The sequence below is a fragment of the Anomaloglossus baeobatrachus genome, chromosome 5 (genome assembly GCF_048569485.1).
Source record: "Anomaloglossus baeobatrachus isolate aAnoBae1 chromosome 5, aAnoBae1.hap1, whole genome shotgun sequence".
Lineage (NCBI taxonomy): Eukaryota > Metazoa > Chordata > Amphibia > Anura > Aromobatidae > Anomaloglossus > Anomaloglossus baeobatrachus.
In genome coordinates, this window is record NC_134357.1 from 169,901,128 (window position 1) to 169,922,204 (window position 21,077).

Consider the following 21,077-nt stretch of genomic DNA (forward strand, 5'->3'; position numbering starts at 1 on the left):
GGTACTGTGGGAGTAGTGCCTTAGATAAACATAGATCACACTTCTCTAACCAAGCCACTGGAAAAAAAAAAGACCAGCACCAGTTACAGTATATCAATAGCATTGAGTATACAGGGAGCAGTCACTGGATTTCTTAATGACCCCACGTTTAACAGCATGTGTGTGCTTAAAGCACGCCATTACTCTACAGGGTGCACACTGTGTCCACTTCAGGACTTTTATTGGGTCGAAGCACTACTACTATTTCAGAACTAGGGAGCTTCTTCTACTGCATAATGCACTATAATTATGTGGGACAAGAAGTGTTGAAGGCAGTGAATAAATTTGCATCCAATATCAATTCTAAAAAACGTCTCTAACAGCAGAGATAAATACTCAGTGCTTCAACAATTATGTACAATTGTGGTCATCACTGATTACTGTTTGTTCACCGGACTAGACCCATACTACAAGGAGAACTCTCCAGCTCTTCCTCCAGATCAGCAGGATCAGTGAGAGCACCTGTGTTCAATTTTACTTGAGTCTTTCAGATGCGAGTACAATTGGAACCCTGACCATTGGCACTTCCAGGTCAGGGCACATAAGCAGTGTGATCAGGTCAGTTGATCACGCTGATGCCACTCGGCGGCCCTGCATAGGCACGGTGTTTATTCTCAGTGCTCCAGTGGAGCTGAAGACACAATATTTTATGTTATTAGGATCAGGGGGTAAGACTTGAGGGATGGATGTGGCGCAATGTGGCAAGATGGAGAAAACTAAGGACACAATATCAGAAACAAAAGGGAGATGATATAGGATATGTATGAGGAAACAGGCTCAGTAGGGATAGGTACAAAGTATGGGGAGCAATAAGGAGAATATTTGAGGACAATATGGGGAGTGAGGGGGAATGAATGTGGATACAGTATGAGTGAAGAAGGAATGAATGTGTATACAGTATGAAGAGTGAGGGGGGATGGGTGCAGACACAGTATAGGGAGCAAGTGGAAGGAATATATGCAGACACAGTATGGAGTGAAAAATCAGAATAAATGTGGACACAGTATGAAGAATGATAGGAGAATCTATGCAGACACAGTATGAGGAGTGAGAGGGTAATGTATGGGGACAAAGTATGGAGAGCAAGGGGGGTAATGTACGCAGAAACAGTATGAGGAGTGAGAGGGGATGGGTGCAGACACAGTATGGGGAGTGAGGGGGAATGTATGCAGACAGTATGAAGAATGAGGCAGAATGTATGCAGACGGTATGGGGAAGAAAAGAGGAATTCATATGGAAACAGTATGAAGAGTGAGGGGGGAATGAATGTGGATACAGTATGAGAAGTGGAGGGGGAATGTATGCAGACACAAAATGAGGAGTGAGTGCAGATGGGTGCAGACACAGTATAAGGAGCGAGTGGAGGAATGTATGCGGACACAGTGTGGAGAGCAAAGAGGGAAATGTATCCGGACATAGTAAAGGGAGTGAGGGGGAATGGGTACGGACACAGTATGAGGAGCAAGGGGGGAATTAATGTGGATACAGTATGGGGAGTGATTGGGAATGCGTGCGGACACAGTATGGGGAGCAAAGGGGGATGAGTGCTGATGTAGTGAGGAGACCATATGGGATGAGAAAAATGTGAGGGGGTACAGAGTAGAGACTGGGTAGTGTTCGGTGGGGGGTGGTATGGAGAGGGTGCAACATGAAGAGTCAGTGTCGGGGAGGGTTGTGTGATGAGGGAGTGCAATGTAGAGACTGGGCTGTGTGGGGCACACAGTGTAAAGGACAATGTGAAGAGGTTTCTAAAATGGAAATGAGAGGGCAATGTGGAGGGCATGGACTATTAGAGGGACACTGTGTGCATCATATTTTGTACAGAGAACACAGTGAGTGGGCAATTACCTATTTAGGGGCACAGCACAGGGCAGATATTTTTATTTAGGAGTATTATTATTATTATTTATTTATAGAGCACCATTAATTCCATGGTGCTGTACATGACAAGGGGGTTACATACAGAACACATATGCAAGTTACAATAGACAGACTAGCACAGAGGGAAGAGGGCCCTACCTTTGCGGGCTTACATTCTATAGGATTATGGGGAGGAGACAATAGGTAGGGTGTAGGTCAGGCGGCAGCTCCGCACGGTGGTCGGGCGGCAGCTTCGCACTGTGGTCGGGCGGCAGCTCCGCACGGTTGTCGGGCGGCAGCTCCGCACGGTGGTCGGGCGGCAGCTCCGCACGGTGGCCGGGCGGCAGCGAGTTCATTGTAGATTGTAGGCATTTCTGAACAGGTGGGTTTTCAGGTTCCGTTTGAAGTTTGCAAGGGTAGGGGATAGTCTGACATGTTGAGGCAGCGAGTTCCAGGAGACTCAGGATGCTCGGGAGAAGTCTTGGAGTCGGTTGCGTGAGGAGCGAATGAGAGAGGAGAGAAGGAGATCTTGGGAGGACCGGAGGTGACGTGTTGGAGTGTAGTGTGAGAGTAGTTCAGAGATATACGGAGGAGAAAGATTATGCACAGCTTTGTAGGTCAGTGTAAGTAGTTTGAATTGGATGCGGTGGAAGATTGGGAGCCAGTGGAGGGACATGCAGAGAGGAGAAGCGGGGTGGTATTGAGGAGAGAGGTGGATCAGTCGGGCAGCAGAGTTAAGGATGGACTGGAGAGGGGCGAGCGTGTTGGCAGGGAGGCCACAGAGGAGGATGTTACAGTAATCGAGGCGGGAGATTACGAGGGCATGCGCTAGCATTTTAGTAGATTGCGAATTGAGGAAAGGACGGATTCTGGAAATATTTTTGAGTTGAAGACGGCAGGAGGTGGTGAGGGATTGGATGTGTGGTATGAAGGATAAGGCAGAGTCAAAGGTCACTCCGAGGCAGCAAACTTTGGGTACTGGCGAGAGCATGGTGTTATTTATTGTAATAGATAGATCAGGTGGAGTGTGTAGGTGAGACGGAGGAAAGATGATTAGTTCAGTTTTGGCCACATTGAGCTTTAGGAAGCGAGAGGAGAAGAAGGAGGATATAGCAGATAGACATTTCGGGATTTTGGACAGCAGAGATGTGGCATCTGGGCCAGAGAGGTCGATCTGGGTGTCGTCGGCATATAGGTGGTATTGGAAGCCATGGGAGTTTATGAGTTGTCCCAGGCCAAATGTGTAGATAGAAAAAAGTAAGGGTCCTAGGACAGAGCCTTGAGGGACGCCAACAGAGAGATGGCGGGATGAAGAGGTTGTGTGGGAGTGGGAGACACTGAAAGTGCGATTTGAGGGGTATGGAGAGATCCAAGAGAGGGCAAGATCTCTGACACCAAGAGAAGAGAGGGTCTGAAATAGGAGGGAGTGGTCAACGGTATCAAAGGCTGAGGACAGGTCTAGAAGTAGGAGTATAGAGAAGTGCTTGTTCGCTTTGGCAGTAAGCAAGTCATTCGTAATTTTAGTCAGGGCAGTTTCGGTAGAATGATGTGGACGGAAGCCGAACTGTAGGTTGTCAAAGAGAGAGTTAGAGGAGAGGTGGGAGGAAAGTTCAGCATGGACATGCTGTTCTAGGAGTTTTGAGGCAAGTGGGAGTAGTGATATGGGGCGATAGCTGGTAGTAGAGGTTGAATCGAGGGAAGGTTTCTTTAGGATAGGTGTGACAGTTGCATGTTTAAAGGCAGAGGGGAAGGTTCCAGTCGTTAAAGATAGGTTGAAGAGATGGGTTAAGGCTGGAATAAGGATGGTGGTGAGGTTGGGGAGGAGGTGGGATGGCATGGGGTCAAGTGCGCAGGTGGTGAGGTGCGCTTTTGAGAGAAGACGTGCAAGCTCTCCTTCGGTGATGGTGGGGAGGAAGTTTATGGGAGAGGGGCAGTGGTCGGTTATATGAAAGGGTTGTGGTGGCTGAGCAGCGAAGACTTGCCTTATTAGGTCGATTTTTTCTTGGAAATAAGTGGCAAAGTCTTCTGCAGAAATGAGGGAGGTTGGAGGGAGCAGTGGTGGGCGATGGAGGGAGTTGAAAGTGTTGAATAACTGTTTGGGGTTGTGTGTTAGAGAGGATATGAGGTTTCTGAAGTAATCGTGTTTAGCAGAGGTGAGGACTGAACGAAATGTGTGAATTGCATTTTTGAATGTGGTGAAGTCTTCCTGGGAGTGCGTTTTCTTCCACCGCCGCTCTGCAGCCCAAGACCTTTGCCGAGGTTTTTTAGTGAGGTTGTTGTGCCAGGGCTGTCTATTGATTCGTCTCACTCTGCCATGCACAAGGGGAGCGACTGAATCAATAGCTGATGTGAGAGTGGTGTTGTAGAAAGTGGTGGCACTGTGTGTCGTGGAGGGACAGTATGGAGGACAGTGGAAGGATAGAGTCGACGAGGGTGTGCATGTTGAGGTGTGCAAGGTTTCTGCGGGGATGTGCTAGGTGCTGGACAGGGGGGGTAGGTGAGGAGGACAGGGCTGAAAAGTCCAGCAGATGGTGGTCAGATAGGGGGAGGGGGGAAGTTGTGAGGTCAGAAAGGGGACAGAGGCGGGTGAAGATAAGGTCTAGTGTGTGTCCATCTTTGTGGGTGGCAGAGGTGGAGCACTGAGTTAAGCCAAAAGACGAAGCGAGGGAGAGGAGTTTGGAAGCAGCTGATTGGCGGGTGTCAGTGGGGATGTTGAAGTCACCCATGATGATGGTGGGAATGTCAGCAGAGAGAAAGTGTAGAAGTCAGGCAGAGAAGTGGTCGAGGAAGGCATGGGTAGCGCCTGGGGGTCTGTATATGACAGCCACTTGGAGGTTGGAGGGAGAATAGATTCGGACAGAGTGCACTTCAAAGGAAGGCAGGACAAGGGAGGGTAGAGGTGGGATTATGGTGAAGCTGCAGTTGTTAGAAAGAAGGAGGCCCACTCCTCCAGGGCGAGGAGTGTGGGAGGAGTGCAGGCCACCGTAGCAAAGTGCAGCTGGGGAGGCAGAGTTGAAGGGTGTCAGCCATGTTTCGGTGATGCCCAGAAAGGATAGATTGCTGGAGGTAAAGAGATCATGAATGATGTGCAGTTTATTACACACTGAACGGGCGTTCCAAAGCGCACCAGAGAGAGCGGGCGGTGGAGTGGGTGAGAGGGGAATAGTTTTTATGTTGGATAGATTGCGGTAGTTACTAGTATGTGGAGAGTGGTTGGTGGGTGATAAAGAGGGGTGTATTGTAAGGGTATCTTGTGGGGATGTGCTGCAGAAGAGCAGAGAAGATGGAAGTTTGCAGAGACAAACTGTAGCTGTGAAAAATAATCATCACATCAGGAGAAGATGAAGAAAAGAAAGAGACGACTGCAATCAAAAACATCACCTATAAAAGGTACCTGGATGTAAATTATATTTGTAATACTGAATAATTCTCATCAGTACTGTGGTTCCTGTATGGTCCTTGGTTTGATGACTGATAAGTCTTGATGACTTGGTTTGATGCCTATTAACTCTCTTTATAATTGTTGGGGTTGTAGGTTCATGCCATACAAATGTATATGGGGTAGACCTGACATTACAGTTGATGTGTAAATGTAGATGGGGGTTATATGAATGCATTCTGCTGATGAATTTCTGTACTTCTATTGGTTCTGATTATGTATGTCTGCACTGCTGGTGGTTCTGATTATGTTTTTCTTTTCTGCTGGTGATTAATTTCTGTACTGCTTGTGGTCCTGATGATGTTTTTCTGTACTGTTGTTGACTCCAATAATCAAATTCTGTACTGCTGGTGGTTCTGATGATGAATTTCTGTACTGCTGGTCATTGTGATAATGTATTTCTCTACTGCTGGCAGTTCTGATGATATAATTTTGTACTGCTGGTGGTTCTAATGATGTATTTCTGTACTTCTGTGAGTCTGGTGACATATTTCTGCACTGATAGGGGTTCTAGTTATGTATTTCTGTACCTCTGGTGGTTCTGGTGATGTACAGTATTCTTGTACCATTATTAGTTCTGATCCTGTAAACATTTAACAGTTCATAACTTGTAAGTTTACGTGATACACGGCTATGTTAACTAAGTATTGTTCCATCTGACAAGTTAAGGGATACTAAGTTTTTATTTATGTTAGGAGCATTAAAGGGGTTGTCCAAATATGAGGTCAAAGTTTTCAGTCACTCTATGTGACTGTAGACGTTTGAATTCTCACACTGCACACACTGCACACTAAGAGGGTCTAGTCACACGGTCCCCTACTGATCCCAAAAACAGGGCTCTGAAGAGACTCATTGGAATAGAACAGTGGTTGAGCATACTCATCTTTGCTTTATTCAATCTTAATGGGAGTGCTGAACACTAGCAGAGCGCAGGACTCCGCTATCTCTGGTAATCACATTGAGAATGAGGAGAATGCTAAATATGAAAACAACAAACAAGCAAACATTTGGATAAAGATCTCTAATTTTGTGCCTGCCTGTTGAATGTTTTTTTTTTTTTTATTTATATATATATATTATATATATATATATATATATATATATATATATATATATACTCTTGAGTAGCATTTAAAAACAAATATTGATCCCTTGAACCTTCTTGGTATTTCATCTACACTTTCTATCAGTATGTAAGATTCAGCATTTTCCCATAGACTTCATGTTAATTTCTTGGGTTCATGTTCAAACATCACAAACGAATGTGAATGGCTGCTGAGTCTGATGCCTGTTACCTACATCATACGATGACCCCCAGTGTTGTACTGCTCACTGCACAATCGCACAAGGTGAGCAGCTCTGTGGTGGTTCAGTACTACCCTGGTATTACAAACCCATCATGACGTTATTGTACCAAAAGGCACCAAGCTTCTTTTTTTTTCCCTCAGCTCATCTTAATCGTTTCCAAAACTACTCATTCTCACGGAATTATGGAAATCACAGGAACAACGGACATGATAATGTTGTGCAATGGTAGAAAATCTTGAAGTAAAATTTTGAAAACATCTCAAAAACATTAAACACTATTTTCAGTGTAAAGAACTGGAGACCTGGAAGTAATGCTCTCATCCCCACAGAGCACTGATCTCAACATCATGAAGACTGTCTGATTACATGAAGAGACAGAGGGATTTACACCAGCCTACATCCACAGATCTGTGGTTAGTTCTCCAGCATGTTTGGAACAATCTCGCTGCCAAGATTCTTCAAAAACTGTGTACAAGTGTACGTAAAGGAGTTAATCTTTTGATACTGTTTCCCAGGCTGGAAAGTGATTACACATAATATTGATTTGATCTACAGTAGTAGCTTTGCATTTTGTTAAATTATAAAAAAAACTCTTAGCACTTGTATTTCTGAAGCATTCTTATTTTGCAGTATGTTTACCTCACCTGCCTAAATCTTGCATGGCAGTTTTGTGCAGTGTGTTCTAATTACATTATGTGTTGTGTGCAACTGTACTTACAAGAATTGATGCCTTCATGCTGTCTTGAAAGCAATGGGAGGTCACACCAAATATTGATGTAATTTAGAATTATGTTATGTTCATTAACTTAGTATTTTGTTAATTGATGAAAAGAAACCATTAACATTTCTGTATATGAAGATATTCTTCCTTTTGCAGCATTATATATTTTAGAATTGTTTATGTGTACATATGTATCCTCTTGACAATAACCCATAAATTCTCTATGGGGTTTAGGTCAAGCAAATTTTCTGGTCAATCAAGCACAGTGATAATGTGGTTATTAAACTAGGTATTGGTACTTTTGGCAGTGTGGACAGGTGCCAAGTCCTGCTGCAAAATTAAATTTCCTTCTCCAAAAAGCTCGTCGGCAGAGGGAAGCATGAAGTGCTCTAAAATTTTCTGGCAGATGGCTGTGCTGACTTTGGTCTTGATAAAACACAGTGGACCAACACCAGCAGATGACATGGCTCCCCAAACCATCACTTATTGTGGAAACGTCACACTAGGCCTCAAATAGCTTGGATTTTGTGCCTCTACACTCTTCCTTTAGACTCTGGGACCTTGATTTCCAAATGAGATGAAAAATGTCCTTTCATTTGAAAACAACACCTTGGACCACTGAGCAACACTCCAGTTCTTTTTCTCCTTGGTCCAGGTAAATCGCTTCTTGCGTTGTCTATTGGTCATGAGTAACTTGACACATGGAATGCAACAGTTGTAGCCAATGTCCTGGATACATCTGTGTGTGGTGGCTCTTGAAGCATTGAATCCAGCAGCAGTGCACTCCTTGTAAATCTGCCCCAAATTTTTGAATGGCCTTTTCTTAACAATCCTATCAAGGTTATCCCGGTTGCTTATGCACCTTTTTCTCCCACACATTTTCCTTCCACTCAACTTTTCACTAATATGCTTGGATACAGCACTCTGTAAACGGTCAGCTTCATTAGCAAAGACCTTTTGTAGCTTACCCTCCTTGTGAGTGTGTCAATGCCTGCCTTCTGGACATCTGTCAAGTCAAGTCAGCAGTCTTCCCCATGATTGTGTAGCCTACTGAAACAGACTAACGGACAATTTTAAATGCTTAGGAAGCCTTTGTAGGTGTTTTGTTGGAATTATTCTAGTTTTCTGAGATAATGACTCTTGGGTTTTCATGGGCTGTAAGCCATAATCATCAACATTAACAGAAATAAACACTTGAAATTGATCACTTTGTGTGTAATGACTCTATATAATATGAGTTTCCCTTCTTGTATTGAAGTACTAAAATAAATTGGGGGAAAGTAGGGGGTGCATCTTATAAACCGAATATACGGGGGGGTGTATGTATATATATATATATATATATATATATATATATATATATATATATACACACACTGCAGGGTCCGCTCTGGAGCGGTGTTGGGGGCAGGTGAAAGCTGCAGGCGGCAGCATTAGATCTCCTGCTCCCGCTCATATAAAATGCACAGCTACTGTCTATCACCATGGTGCTGAAACCGCATCGCGCTGATGGGCTGGGGCAGCGGGGCATATTATATCTGCCTGTGCTCCCTTTGATCGCACACGATCCCCCTTGTGTTAGATATGGCCCCCTTACTGCTGCCCATAGTAAAATAAAAAAAGCTTTACTTACCTCCAGCGCTGATCTCCCGGTCTCCTGCTGCTGCTGTCTGTGATCAAGCACGCAGAGATGATATCACTCTGCCATGCCGATCACATGACCGGCAGCAAGAACCAGGAAGTGGAGGAGGAGCTCAACCCCACGAAGGGAGACACAGGGATTACATTGCTGGGAAGGTAAGGAAATAGTGTTTTATTTTATTATGGGCAGCAGCATGGGGGGCATATCTAACACAGGGGAGGTGTGCCATCTATAGTGACCATGGGCAGCAGTATGGGAGCCATATCAAACACAGGGGAGGTGTGCCATCTATAGTGGCCATGGGCAGCAGTATGGGGGCCATATCAAACACAGGGGAGATGTGCCATCTATTGAGATTATGGGCAGCAGTATGGGGGCCATATCAAACACAGGGGAGATGTGCCATCTATAGTGGCCATGGGCAGCAGTATGGGGGCCATATCAAACACAGGGGAGGTGTGCCATCTATTGTGGCCATGGGCAGCAGTATGGGGGCCATATCAAACACAGGGGAGATGTGCCATCTATAGTGGCCATGGGCAGCAGTATGGGGGCCATATCAAACACAGGGGAGGTGTGCCATCTATAGGGGCCACCATGGCCACGACTAAAGAACTGTTTAAGGACACTGGGGATAAAGTTTTAGACCTGTACAAGCTCGGATGAGTTACAGGATAATAAGCATGGAGCATGGTGAGAAGGCAACAACTGTTGGCACTATTATTAAAAAATGGAAGAAACACAAGATGACTGCCAATCTTACTGAGTCTGTTGTTCCATGCCAGATCTCACCTCGTGGGGTAAGGGTGATTCTAAGAAAGGTCAGGAATCAGCCTAGAACTACATGGGAGGACCTGGTCAATGACCTGAATAGAGCTGGGACCTCAGTCTGAAAGATTGCAGTTAGTAACACACTACGCCGTCATGGATTAAAATCTTGCAGGGCACACAAGGTCCCCCTGCTCTCGCCAGCACATATCCAAGCTCGTTTAAAGTTCGCCAATAACCATTTGCATGTTTCAGGGAGGCATGGGGTCAGATGAGATCAAAATAGAACTTTTTGGTATTAACTCTACTCGCCGTATTTTTGGAGGAAGAAGAAGGATGCATCAAAGAAGGCAGGAATCCAGCATCAAGGAGAATGTAGAAGAGTAAAAAATTTTTCTTTTATTGGAATTTTCTTAAAAGTGAATATTCAATCCAGTAAGCACAGAGGCACAAGTATGTTAGCGGATTATCCAACGCGTTTCGACCAGAAGGTCTTACTCATGAGTAAGACCTTCTGGTCGAAACGCGTTGGATAATCCGCTAACATACTTGTGCCTCTGTGCTTACTGGATTGAATATTCACTTTTAAGAAAATTCCAATAAAAGAAAAATTTTTTACTCTTCTACATTCTCCTTGATGCTGGATTCCTGCCTTCTTTGATGTTGCCTTCCGCCCGGGTCAGGGCGTTCCTTGCATCGGTGTGGAGTCCGGGAGTGAGGAGGGGTGAGCTGACATACATTCTCTTGTTTATTCGAAGAAGAAGGATGAGTACAACCTCAAGAACACCGTCCCAACCATGAAGAATAAGGGTAGAAACATTATACTTTGGTTGTACTTTTTCTTCAAAGGAGAGAGGAGATGACTGCCCCGTAGTGAAGGGAGAATGTGTAAGGGGTAGTCGGACCCCTGGTAGTGAAGGAGCGTTTTTTCCCCCCCTGAAGACGCCACAGTAGTATGGTGGCAAATTGTAAATGTTGATGGTAAAATGTTACCTGTCATAAACTGTTTCCCCACGAGGTGCCAGTGTAGAGCAGTGGTTCCCCTGGTAACAGTGGCAGGGAAGGAAGGGGCAGGGCAGCCTAAGTGGGGAAGGAAGGGTTCTGAATGCAGAGTCCAGTGTGCTGGGAGATGTAACAGGAGAGTGAGCTGAGGAGAAGTGCCGGGGCAGAGTGCAGGAGTGGGTGCTGTGGCAGTGGAGCGGAGAAGTTGGAGCTAATCCCGAGCCGGTAGTGAGTACTGGAGCCGTCCCCTAGTTCAATACAAATCCCTGGGAAAGGGCTGGACTAAAATCGGGATAGGAGTACCACTGCTAGGGGGATAACAATTGGCCCCTGCAGGCAAAGGAAAGTGCCCGTAGAGAAAAAGGAAACCGTTTTTGTAGAAAAGGACTTGTAACTTGTAACGTACTAAAGTAAGCCTGCTGCAAACAGAAAGATGGAAGCTTTGTTTAATAAAACGGTGTTTGGTTTACCCGCTGCCTGCAATTGTCTCTTTCCTGAAAGTGAAGAAGGAGCTGGAGAGCACAGAAGGAACGCTGTCATGAATGGGCCCCATGCATCCACATTCTGCCCCAACAACACACCTGTTTTGCAAGTAACGGCCGGGCCGGGGTTCAGCCTGCGGCCCACAAGGCGAGGGGACCCGACTACACCCCCTGAGGCGCCCCCTGCCCCCGTTACAAATGGATGGGGTAATGTATTGCAAGTTTTTGTCCTACAACCTCTTTCCCTCTGTAAGATCATTAATGATGGGTCTTGGCTGGGTCTTCCAGTGTGACAATGACCCAAAACACACAGACAGGGCAAGTAAGGAGTGGCACTGTAAGAAGCATTTGAAGGTTCTGGAGTGGCTTAGCCAGTCCTTGGACCTGAGAACAATAGAAAAATCTTTGGAGAGAGCTGAAACTCAATGTTTTCCAGTCACCTCGAAACCTGAAACATCTGGAGAAACTTTGTATAGAGGAGTGCACCAAAATCCACACCGTAGTGTGAGCAAACTTGGTCATGAACTATAGGAAACGTCTGACCTCTGTAATTGCAAACAAAGGTTTCTGTACCAAATTTTAAGTTCTGTTTTTCTATTGTAGCAAATACTTATTTTATACACTGAAATGCTAATTAATTATTTTAAAATCATAGAATGTGATTTTTTGGATTTTGGGGGGGTATTCAGTCTGCCCCGGTTGAACTGTACCTACGATTAAAATTACAGACCTCTATTCTTTGTAGGTGGGAAAATTGGCAGTTTATCAAATACTTATTTTCCTCACTGTATATCTATATATATAATTGCCTTATTCTGTCTCTCTGTCTGTCTGTCTGTCTGTCTTGCTCCAAAATTGTGTCCCGGGACATGTCCTTACGGTGACAAACAGCGGATTGGCTGCTGGCCTCGCCATGTCCCCGCCCCCCCTGCATGGATTGGCCGCTCGCCTCGCCTTGGCTCCTCCCCCCCGCACGGATTGGGCGCTCGCCTCGCCTCGAGTCCGCCCCCCTCGCACGGATTGGCCATGTCATTACGGTGACAAACAGCGGATTGGCCGCTGGGCTCGCCTCGGCTCCTCCCCCCGCACGGATTGGCCGCTATCCTCGCCCAGGTTCCGCCCCCCCCCGCACGGATTGGTCGATCGCCCAGGCTCCGCCCCCCACACGAGATGAGCGCATCAAGGTCCTGCGGCGGGATGAACACACAACACACAAAACACACCACACACACACACACACACACTCACACACACACACACCAGATCGCATCCACATACTCACAACATCCCGTGATATCGCTTGCTTCTCGGCGGCGATACTGTTCAGTGATCTTCCAGGACCTGCCGGCGGATCACATGGCCAGAAGCATGTGGTATCTCCGGATGTTGTGATTGTGTCAGCGCGTGTATGCGATCGGATGTGTGTGAGTGTATGCGATCGGATGTGTGTGAGTGTATGCGATCGGATGTGTGTGTGTGTGAGTGTATGCGATCGGGTGTGAGTGTGAGTGTATGCGATCGGATGTGTGTGTGTGTGAGTGTATGCGATCGGATCTGTGAGTGTCGGCAGAGGAGCACGGCATGCAGCACAGCTGCTGGGACCACCCACCAGTGGGCACAGGGAGAAGTGGGGTGTGTGTGTGAGTGTATCAATCAGATGTGTGCGTGTTTAATGTCTGATGTGTGACTGTAGAGCACAATGAGGAGTGCGCAGCATGGGGGATGGAGCACGATGGGGGGTGCGCTGCATGGTGGATGGAGCACGATGGGGGGTGCGCAGCATGGGGGATGGAGCACGATGGGGGGTGCGTAGCATGGGGGATAGAACACGATGGGGAGTGCGCAGCATGGAAGATGGAGCACGTTTGGGAGTGCGCAGCATAGGGGATGGAGCACGATGGGGAGTGCGGAGCATGGGGGAGGGAGCACGATGGGGGGTGCGCAGCATGGGGGATGGAGCACAATGGGGAGTGCGCAGCATGGGAGATGGAGCACGTTTGGAAGTGCGCAGCATAGGGGATGGAGCACGATGGGGAGTGCGCAGCATGGGGGATGGAGCACGATGGGGAGTGCGCAGCATAGGGGATGGAGCACGATGGGGAGTGCGCAGCATGGGGGATGGAGCACGATGGGGGGTGCGCAGCATGGAGGATGGAGCACGATGGGGAGTGCGCAGCATGGGGGATGGAGCACGATGGGGAGTGCGCAGCATGGGGGATGGAGCACGATGGGGGTGCGCAGCATGGGGTATGGAGCATGATGGGGAGTGCGCAGCATGGGGATGGAGCACGATGGGGAGTGCGCAGCATGGGGGATAGAGCACGATGGGGGGTGCGCAGCATGGGAGATGGAGCACGTTTGGGAGTGCGCAGCATAGAGGATGGAGCACGATGGGGAGTGCGCAGCATGGGGGATGGAGCACGATGGGGAGTGCGCAGCATAGGGGATGGAGCACGATGGGGAGTGCGCAGCATGGGGGATGGAGCACGATGGGGAGTGCGGAGCATGGGGGAGGGAGCATGATGGGGGGTGCGCAGCATGGGGGATGGAGCACAATGGGGAGTGCGCAGCATGGGAGATGGAGCACGTTTGGAAGTGCGCAGCATAGGGGATGGAGCACGATGGGGAGTGCGCAGCATGGGGGATGGAGCACGATGGGGAGTGCGCAGCATAGGGGATGGAGCACGATAGAGAGTGCGCAGCATGGGGGATGGAGCACGATGGGGGGTGCGCAGCATGGAGGATGGAGCACGATGGGGAGTGCGCAGCATGGGGGATGGAGCACGATGGGGAGTGCGCAGCATGGGGGATGGAGCACGATGGGGGTGCGCAGCATGGGGTATGGAGCATGATGGGGAGTGCGCAGCATGGGGATGGAGCACGATGGGGAGTGTGCAGCATGGGGGATAGAGCACGATGGGGGGTGTGCAGCATGGGGTATGGAGCACGATGGGGAGTGCGCAGCATGGGGATGGAGCACGATGGGGAGTGCGCAGCATGGGGGATAGAGCACGATGGGGGGTGCGCAGCATGGGAGATGGAGCACGTTTGGGAGTGCGCAGCATAGAGGATGGAGCACGATGGGGAGTGCGCAGCATGGGGGATGGAGCACGATGGGGAGTGCGCAGCATAGGGGATGGAGCACGATGGGGAGTGCGCAGCATGGGGGATGGAGCACGATGGGGGGTGCGCACCATGGGGGATGGAGCAAGATGGGGGATGCGCAGCATGGGGGATGGAGCACGATGGGGAGTGTGCAGCATGGGGGATGGAGCACGATGGGGAGTGCGCAGCATGGGGGATAGAGCACGATGGGGAATGCGCAGCATGGGGGATGGAGCACGATAGGGAATGCGCAGCATGGGGGATGGAGCACGATGGGGAATGCGCAGCATGGGGGATGGAGCACGATGGGGAATGCGCAGCATGGGGGATGGAGCACAATGGGGAGTGGGGATGGAGCACGATGGGGGGTGCGCAGCATGGGGGATGGAGCATGATGAAGGGTGCGCAGCATGGGGGATGGAGCACGATGGGGGGTGCACATCTCCCCCCAAAACACACACACACACTGCCATACACGCACTGCACAACACACCACACACACACTGGGAACCACAAACACTGCCCTACACAGACACCCACACACACAACGCCGCACACACACAACAACAAACACACAAACACCGCGGCACACACAAATATACGCACATACAGTTAGGTCCAGAAATATTTGGACAGTGACACAAGTTTTGTTATTTTAGCTGTTTACTAGAGATGAGCGAACCGGTCGCGGTTCGGCTCGAGGTTGGTTCGCCGAACGGACCTCCCGTTCGAGTTCGGTTCGTCGAACGTTCGACGAACCGAACTCGAACTGCATAGGAAACAATGGCCGGCAATCACAAACACAGAAAAACACCTAGAAAACACCCTCAAAGGTGTCCTAAAGGTGACAAACAACTCAAACACATTGGAAAGTGACAAGGACATATACTCATGCGAAAACAAAACAGCTGGACAAGGAAAAAGAGGAGGACACACAGATATAGGCATGGCACGCCCTTCTAAAATCATGTAAAACACCGCAAGGTGACTCCAAGCGGAGTCTCCCTTTTTTCCAAAAATTGGGCCACACACACACCCACCCCTTCAGTGGTAGCACTTGTGCCCCAGTTGCACACTTCACAGCTACATTTGCATCAAGCACATTGAAAAATACGCCATAATTAACCGTCCCCAGGATGACACCAGGGTAGGTAGCTAAGTCTTTCCTGATCCCAGCTCTGTTCATCTTGGCTTCTTTTAAAAACACATCAAGCAAGGGTTACTCCAAGCGGAGTCTCCCTTTTTTCCAAAAATTGGGCCCCACACACACCCACCCCTTCAGTGGCAGCAGTTGTGCCCTAGTTGTACACTTCACAGCTACATTTGCATCAAGCACATTCAAAAATACGCCATTCTTATCCATCCCCAGGATGACACCGGGGTAGGTAGCAAAGTCTTTGCTGACCCATGACTTGTTCATCTTGGCTTCTTTTAAAAACAATGTAAGCAAGGGTTACTCCAAGCGGAGTCTCCCTTTTTTCCAAAAATTGGGCCCCACACACCCACCCATTCAGTGGCAGCAGTTGTGCCCCAGTTGTACACTTCACAGCTAGATTTGCATCAAGCACATTCAAAAATACGCCATTCTTATCCATCCCCAGGATGACACCGGGGTAGGTAGCAAAGTCTTTGCTGACCCATGACTTGTTCATCTTGGCTTCTTTTAAAAACAATGTAAGCAAGGGTTACTCCAAGTGGAGTCTCCCTTTTTTCCAAAAATTGGGCCCCACACACCCACCCATTCAGTGGCAGCAGTTGTGCCCTAGTTGTACACTTCACAGCTACATTTGCATCAAGCACATTCAAAAATACGCCATTCTTATCCATCCCCAGGATGACACCGGGGTAGGTAGCAAAGTCTTTGCTGACCCATGACTTGTTCATCTTGGCTTCTTTTAAAAACAATGTAAGCAAGGGTTACTCCAAGCGGAGTCTCCCTTTTTTCCAAAAATTGGGCCCCACACACACCCACCCCTTCAGTGGCAGCAGTTGTGCCCTAGTTGTACACTTCACAGCTACATTTGCATCAAGCACATTCAAAAATACGCCATTCTTATCCGTCCCCAGGATGACACCGGGGTAGGTAGCAAAGTCTTTCCTGATCCCAGCTCTGTTCATCTTGGCTTCTTTTAAAAACACATCAAGCAAGGGTTACTCCAAGCGGAGTCTCCCTTTTTTCCAAAAATTGGGCCCCACACACCCACCCATTCAGTGGCAGCAGTTGTGCCCCAGTTGTACACTTCACAGCTACATTTGCATCAAGCACATTCAAAAATACGCCATTCTTATCCGTCCCCAGGATGACACCGGGGTAGGTAGCAAAGTCTTTCCTGATCCCAGCTCTGTTCATCTTGGCTTCTTTTAAAAACACATCAAGCAAGGGTTACTCCAAGCGGAGTCTCCCTTTTTTTCCAAAAATTGGGCCCCACACACCCACCCATTCAGTGGCAGCAGTTGTGCCCCAGTTGTACACTTCACAGCTACATTTGCATCAAGCACATTCAAAAATACGCCATTCTTATCCGTCCCCAGGATGACACCGGGGTAGGTAGCAAAGTCTTTCCTGATCCCAGCTCTGTTCATCTTGGCTTCTTTTAAAAACACATCAAGCAAGGGTTACTCCAAGCGGAGTCTCCCTTTTTTTCCAAAAATTGGGCCCCACACACCCACCCATTCAGTGGCAGCAGTTGTGCCCCAGTTGTACACTTCACAGCTACATTTGCATCAAGCACATTCAAAAATACGCCATTCTTATCCGTCCCCAGGATGACACCGGGGTAGGTAGCAAAGTCTTTCCTGATCCCAGCTCTGTTCATCTTGGCTTCTTTTAAAAACACATCAAGCAAGGGTTACTCCAAGCGGAGTCTCCCTTTTTTTCCAAAAATTGGGCCCCACACACCCACCCATTCAGTGGCAGCAGTTGTGCCCTAGTTGTACACTTCACAGCTACATTTGCATCAAGCACATTCAAAAATACGCCATTCTTATCCATCCCCAGGATGACACCGGGGTAGGTAGCAAAGTCTTTGCTGACCCATGACTTGTTCATCTTGGCTTCTTTTAAAAACAATGTAAGCAAGGGTTACTCCAAGCGGAGTCTCCCTTTTTTCCAAAAATTGGGCCCCACACACCCACCCATTCAGTGGCAGCAGTTGTGCCCCAGTTGTACACTTCACAGCTAGATTTGCATCAAGCACATTCAAAAATACGTCATTCTTATCCGTCCCCAGGATGACACCGGGGTAGGTAGCAAAGTCTTTCCTGATCCCAGCTCTGTTCATCTTGGCTTCTTTTAAAAACACATCAAGCAAGGGTTACTCCAAGCGGAGTCTCCCTTTTTTTCCAAAAATTGGGCCCCACACACCCACCCATTCAGTGGCAGCAGTTGTGCCCTAGTTGTACACTTCACAGCTACATTTGCATCAAGCACATTCAAAAATACGCCATTCTTATCCATCCCCAGGATGACACAGGGGTAGGTAGCAAAGTCTTTGCTGACCCATGACTTGTTCATCTTGGCTTCTTTTAAAAACAATGTAAGCAAGGGTTACTCCAAGCGGAGTCTCCCTTTTTTCCAAAAATTGGGCCCCACACACCCACCCATTCAGTGGCAGCAGTTGTGCCCCAGTTGTACACTTCACAGCTAGATTTGCATCAAGCACATTCAAAAATACGTCATTCTTATCCGTCCCCAGGATGACACCGGGGTAGGTAGCAAAGTCTTTCCTGATCCCAGCTCTGTTCATCTTGGCTTCTTTTAAAAACACATCAAGCAAGGGTTACTCCAAGCGGAGTCTCCCTTTTTTTCCAAAAATTGGGCCCCACACACCCACCCATTCAGTGGCAGCAGTTGTGCCCCAGTTGTACACTTCACAGCTACATTTGCATCAAGCACATTCAAAAATACGCCATTCTTATCCGTCCCCAGGATGACACCGGGGTAGGTAGCAAAGTCTTTCCTGATCCCAGCTCTGTTCATCTTGGCTTCTTTTAAAAACACATCAAGCAAGGGTTACTCCAAGCGGAGTCTCCCTTTTTTTCCAAAAATTGGGCCCCACACACCCACCCATTCAGTGGCAGCAGTTGTGCCCCAGTTGTACACTTCACAGCTACATTTGCATCAAGCACATTCAAAAATACGCCATTCTTATCCGTCCCCAGGATGACACCGGGGTAGGTAGCAAAGTCTTTCCTGATCCCAGCTCTGTTCATCTTGGCTTCTTTTAAAAACACATCAAGCAAGGGTTACTCCAAGCGGAGTCTCCCTTTTTTTCCAAAAATTGGGCCCCACACACCCACCCATTCAGTGGCAGCAGTTGTGCCCTAGTTGTACACTTCACAGCTACATTTGCATCAAGCACATTCAAAAATACGCCATTCTTATCCATCCCCAGGATGACACCGGGGTAGGTAGCAAAGTCTTTGCTGACCCATGACTTGTTCATCTTGGCTTCTTTTAAAAACAATGTAAGCAAGGGTTACTCCAAGCGGAGTCTCCCTTTTTTCCAAAAATTGGGCCCCACACACCCACCCATTCAGTGGCAGCAGTTGTGCCCCAGTTGTACACTTCACAGCTAGATTTGCATCAAGCACATTCAAAAATACGTCATTCTTATCCGTCCCCAGGATGACACTGGGGTAGGTAGCAAAGTCTTTCCTGATCCCAGCTCTGTTCATCTTGGCTTCTTTTAAAAACACATCAAGCAAGGGTTACTCCAAGCGGAGTCTCCCTTTTTTTCCAAAAATTGGGCCCCACACACCCACCCATTCAGTGGCAGCAGTTGTGCCCTAGTTGTACACTTCACAGCTACATTTGCATCAAGCACATTCAAAAATACGCCATTCTTATCCATCCCCAGGATGACACCGGGGTAGGTAGCAAAGTCTTTGCTGACCCATGACTTGTTCATCTTGGCTTCTTTTAAAAACAATGTAAGCAAGGGTTACTCCAAGCGGAGTCTCCCTTTTTTCCAAAAATTGGGCCCCACACACCCACCCATTCAGTGGCAGCAGTTGTGCCCCAGTTGTACACTTCACAGCTAGATTTGCATCAAGCACATTCAAAAATACGTCATTCTTATCCGTCCCCAGGATGACACCGGGGTAGGTAGCAAAGTCTTTCCTGATCCCAGCTCTGTTCATCTTGGCTTCTTTTAAAAACACATCAAGCAAGGGTTACTCCAAGCGGAGTCTCCCTTTTTTTCCAAAAATTGGGCCCCACACACCCACCCATTCAGTGGCAGCAGTTGTGCCCCAGTTGTACACTTCACAGCTACATTTGCATCAAGCACATTCAAAAATACGCCATTCTTATCCGTCCCCAGGATGACACCGGGGTAGGTAGCAAAGTCTTTCCTGATCCCAGCTCTGTTCATCTTGGCTTCTTTTAAAAACACATCAAGCAAGGGTTACTCCAAGCGGAGTCTCCCTTTTTTTCCAAAAATTGGGCCCCACACACCCACCCATTCAGTGGCAGCAGTTGTGCCCCAGTTGTACACTTCACAGCTACATTTGCATCAAGCACATTCAAAAATACGCCATTCTTATCCGTCCCCAGGATGACACCGGGGTAGGTAGCAAAGTCTTTCCTGATCCCAGCTCTGTTCATCTTGGCTTCTTTTAAAAACACATCAAGCAAGGGTTACTCCAAGCGGAGTCTCCCTTTTTTTCCAAAAATTGGGCCCCACACACCCACCCATTCAGTGGCAGCAGTTGTGCCCTAGTTGTACACTTCCCAGCTACATTTGCATCAAGCACATTCAAAAATACGCCATTCTTATCCATCCCCAGGATGACACCGGGGTAGGTAGCAAAGTCTTTGCTGACCCATGACTTGTTCATCTTGGCTTCTTTTAAAAACAATGTAAGCAAGGGTTACTCCAAGCGGAGTCTCCCTTTTTTCCAAAAATTGGGCCCCACACACCCACCCATTCAGTGGCAGCAGTTGTGCCCCAGTTGTACACTTCACAGCTAGATTTGCATCAAGCACATTCAAAAATACGTCATTCTTATCCGTCCCCAGGATGACACCGGGGTAGGTAGCAAAGTCTTTCCTGATCCCAGCTCTGTTCATCTTGGCTTCTTTTAAAAACACATCAAGCAAGGGTTACTCCAAGCGGAGTCTCCCTTTTTTTCCAAAAATTGGGCCCCACACACCCACCCATTCAGTGGCAGCAGTTGTGCCCCAGTTGTACACTTCACAGCTACATTTGCATCAAGCACATTCAAAAATACGCCATTCTTATCCGTCCCCAGGATGACACCGGGGTAGGTAGCAAAGTCTTTCCTGATCCCAGCTCTGTTCATCTTGGCTTCTTTTAAAAACACATCAAGCAAGGGTTACTCCAAGCGGAGTCTCCCTTTTTTTCCAAAAATTGGGCCCCACACACCCACCCATTCAGTGGCAGCAGTTGTGCCCTAGTTGTACACTTCACAGCTACATTTGCATCAAGCACATTCAAAAATACGCCATTCTTATCCATCCCCAGGATGACACCGGGGTAGGTAGCAAAGTCTTTGCTGACCCATGACTTGTTCATCTTGGCTTCTTTTAAAAACAATGTAAGCAAGGGTTACTCCAAGCGGAGTCTCCCTTTTTTTCAAAAAATTGGGCCCCACACACCCACCCATTCAGTGGCAGCACTTGTGCCCTAGTTGTACACTTCACAGCTAGATTTGCATCAAGCACATTCAAAATCCACAAGCATTTAC

At 47.9% G+C, this 21,077-nt stretch overlaps 1 protein-coding gene across 1 annotated transcript in view; it reads right to left on the bottom strand.

Annotated features, from left to right (window-relative positions):
* CDHR1 (cadherin related family member 1) overlaps nt 1–21,077 on the bottom strand; it is a 366,668-nt gene that overhangs the window by 234,148 nt on the left and 111,443 nt on the right.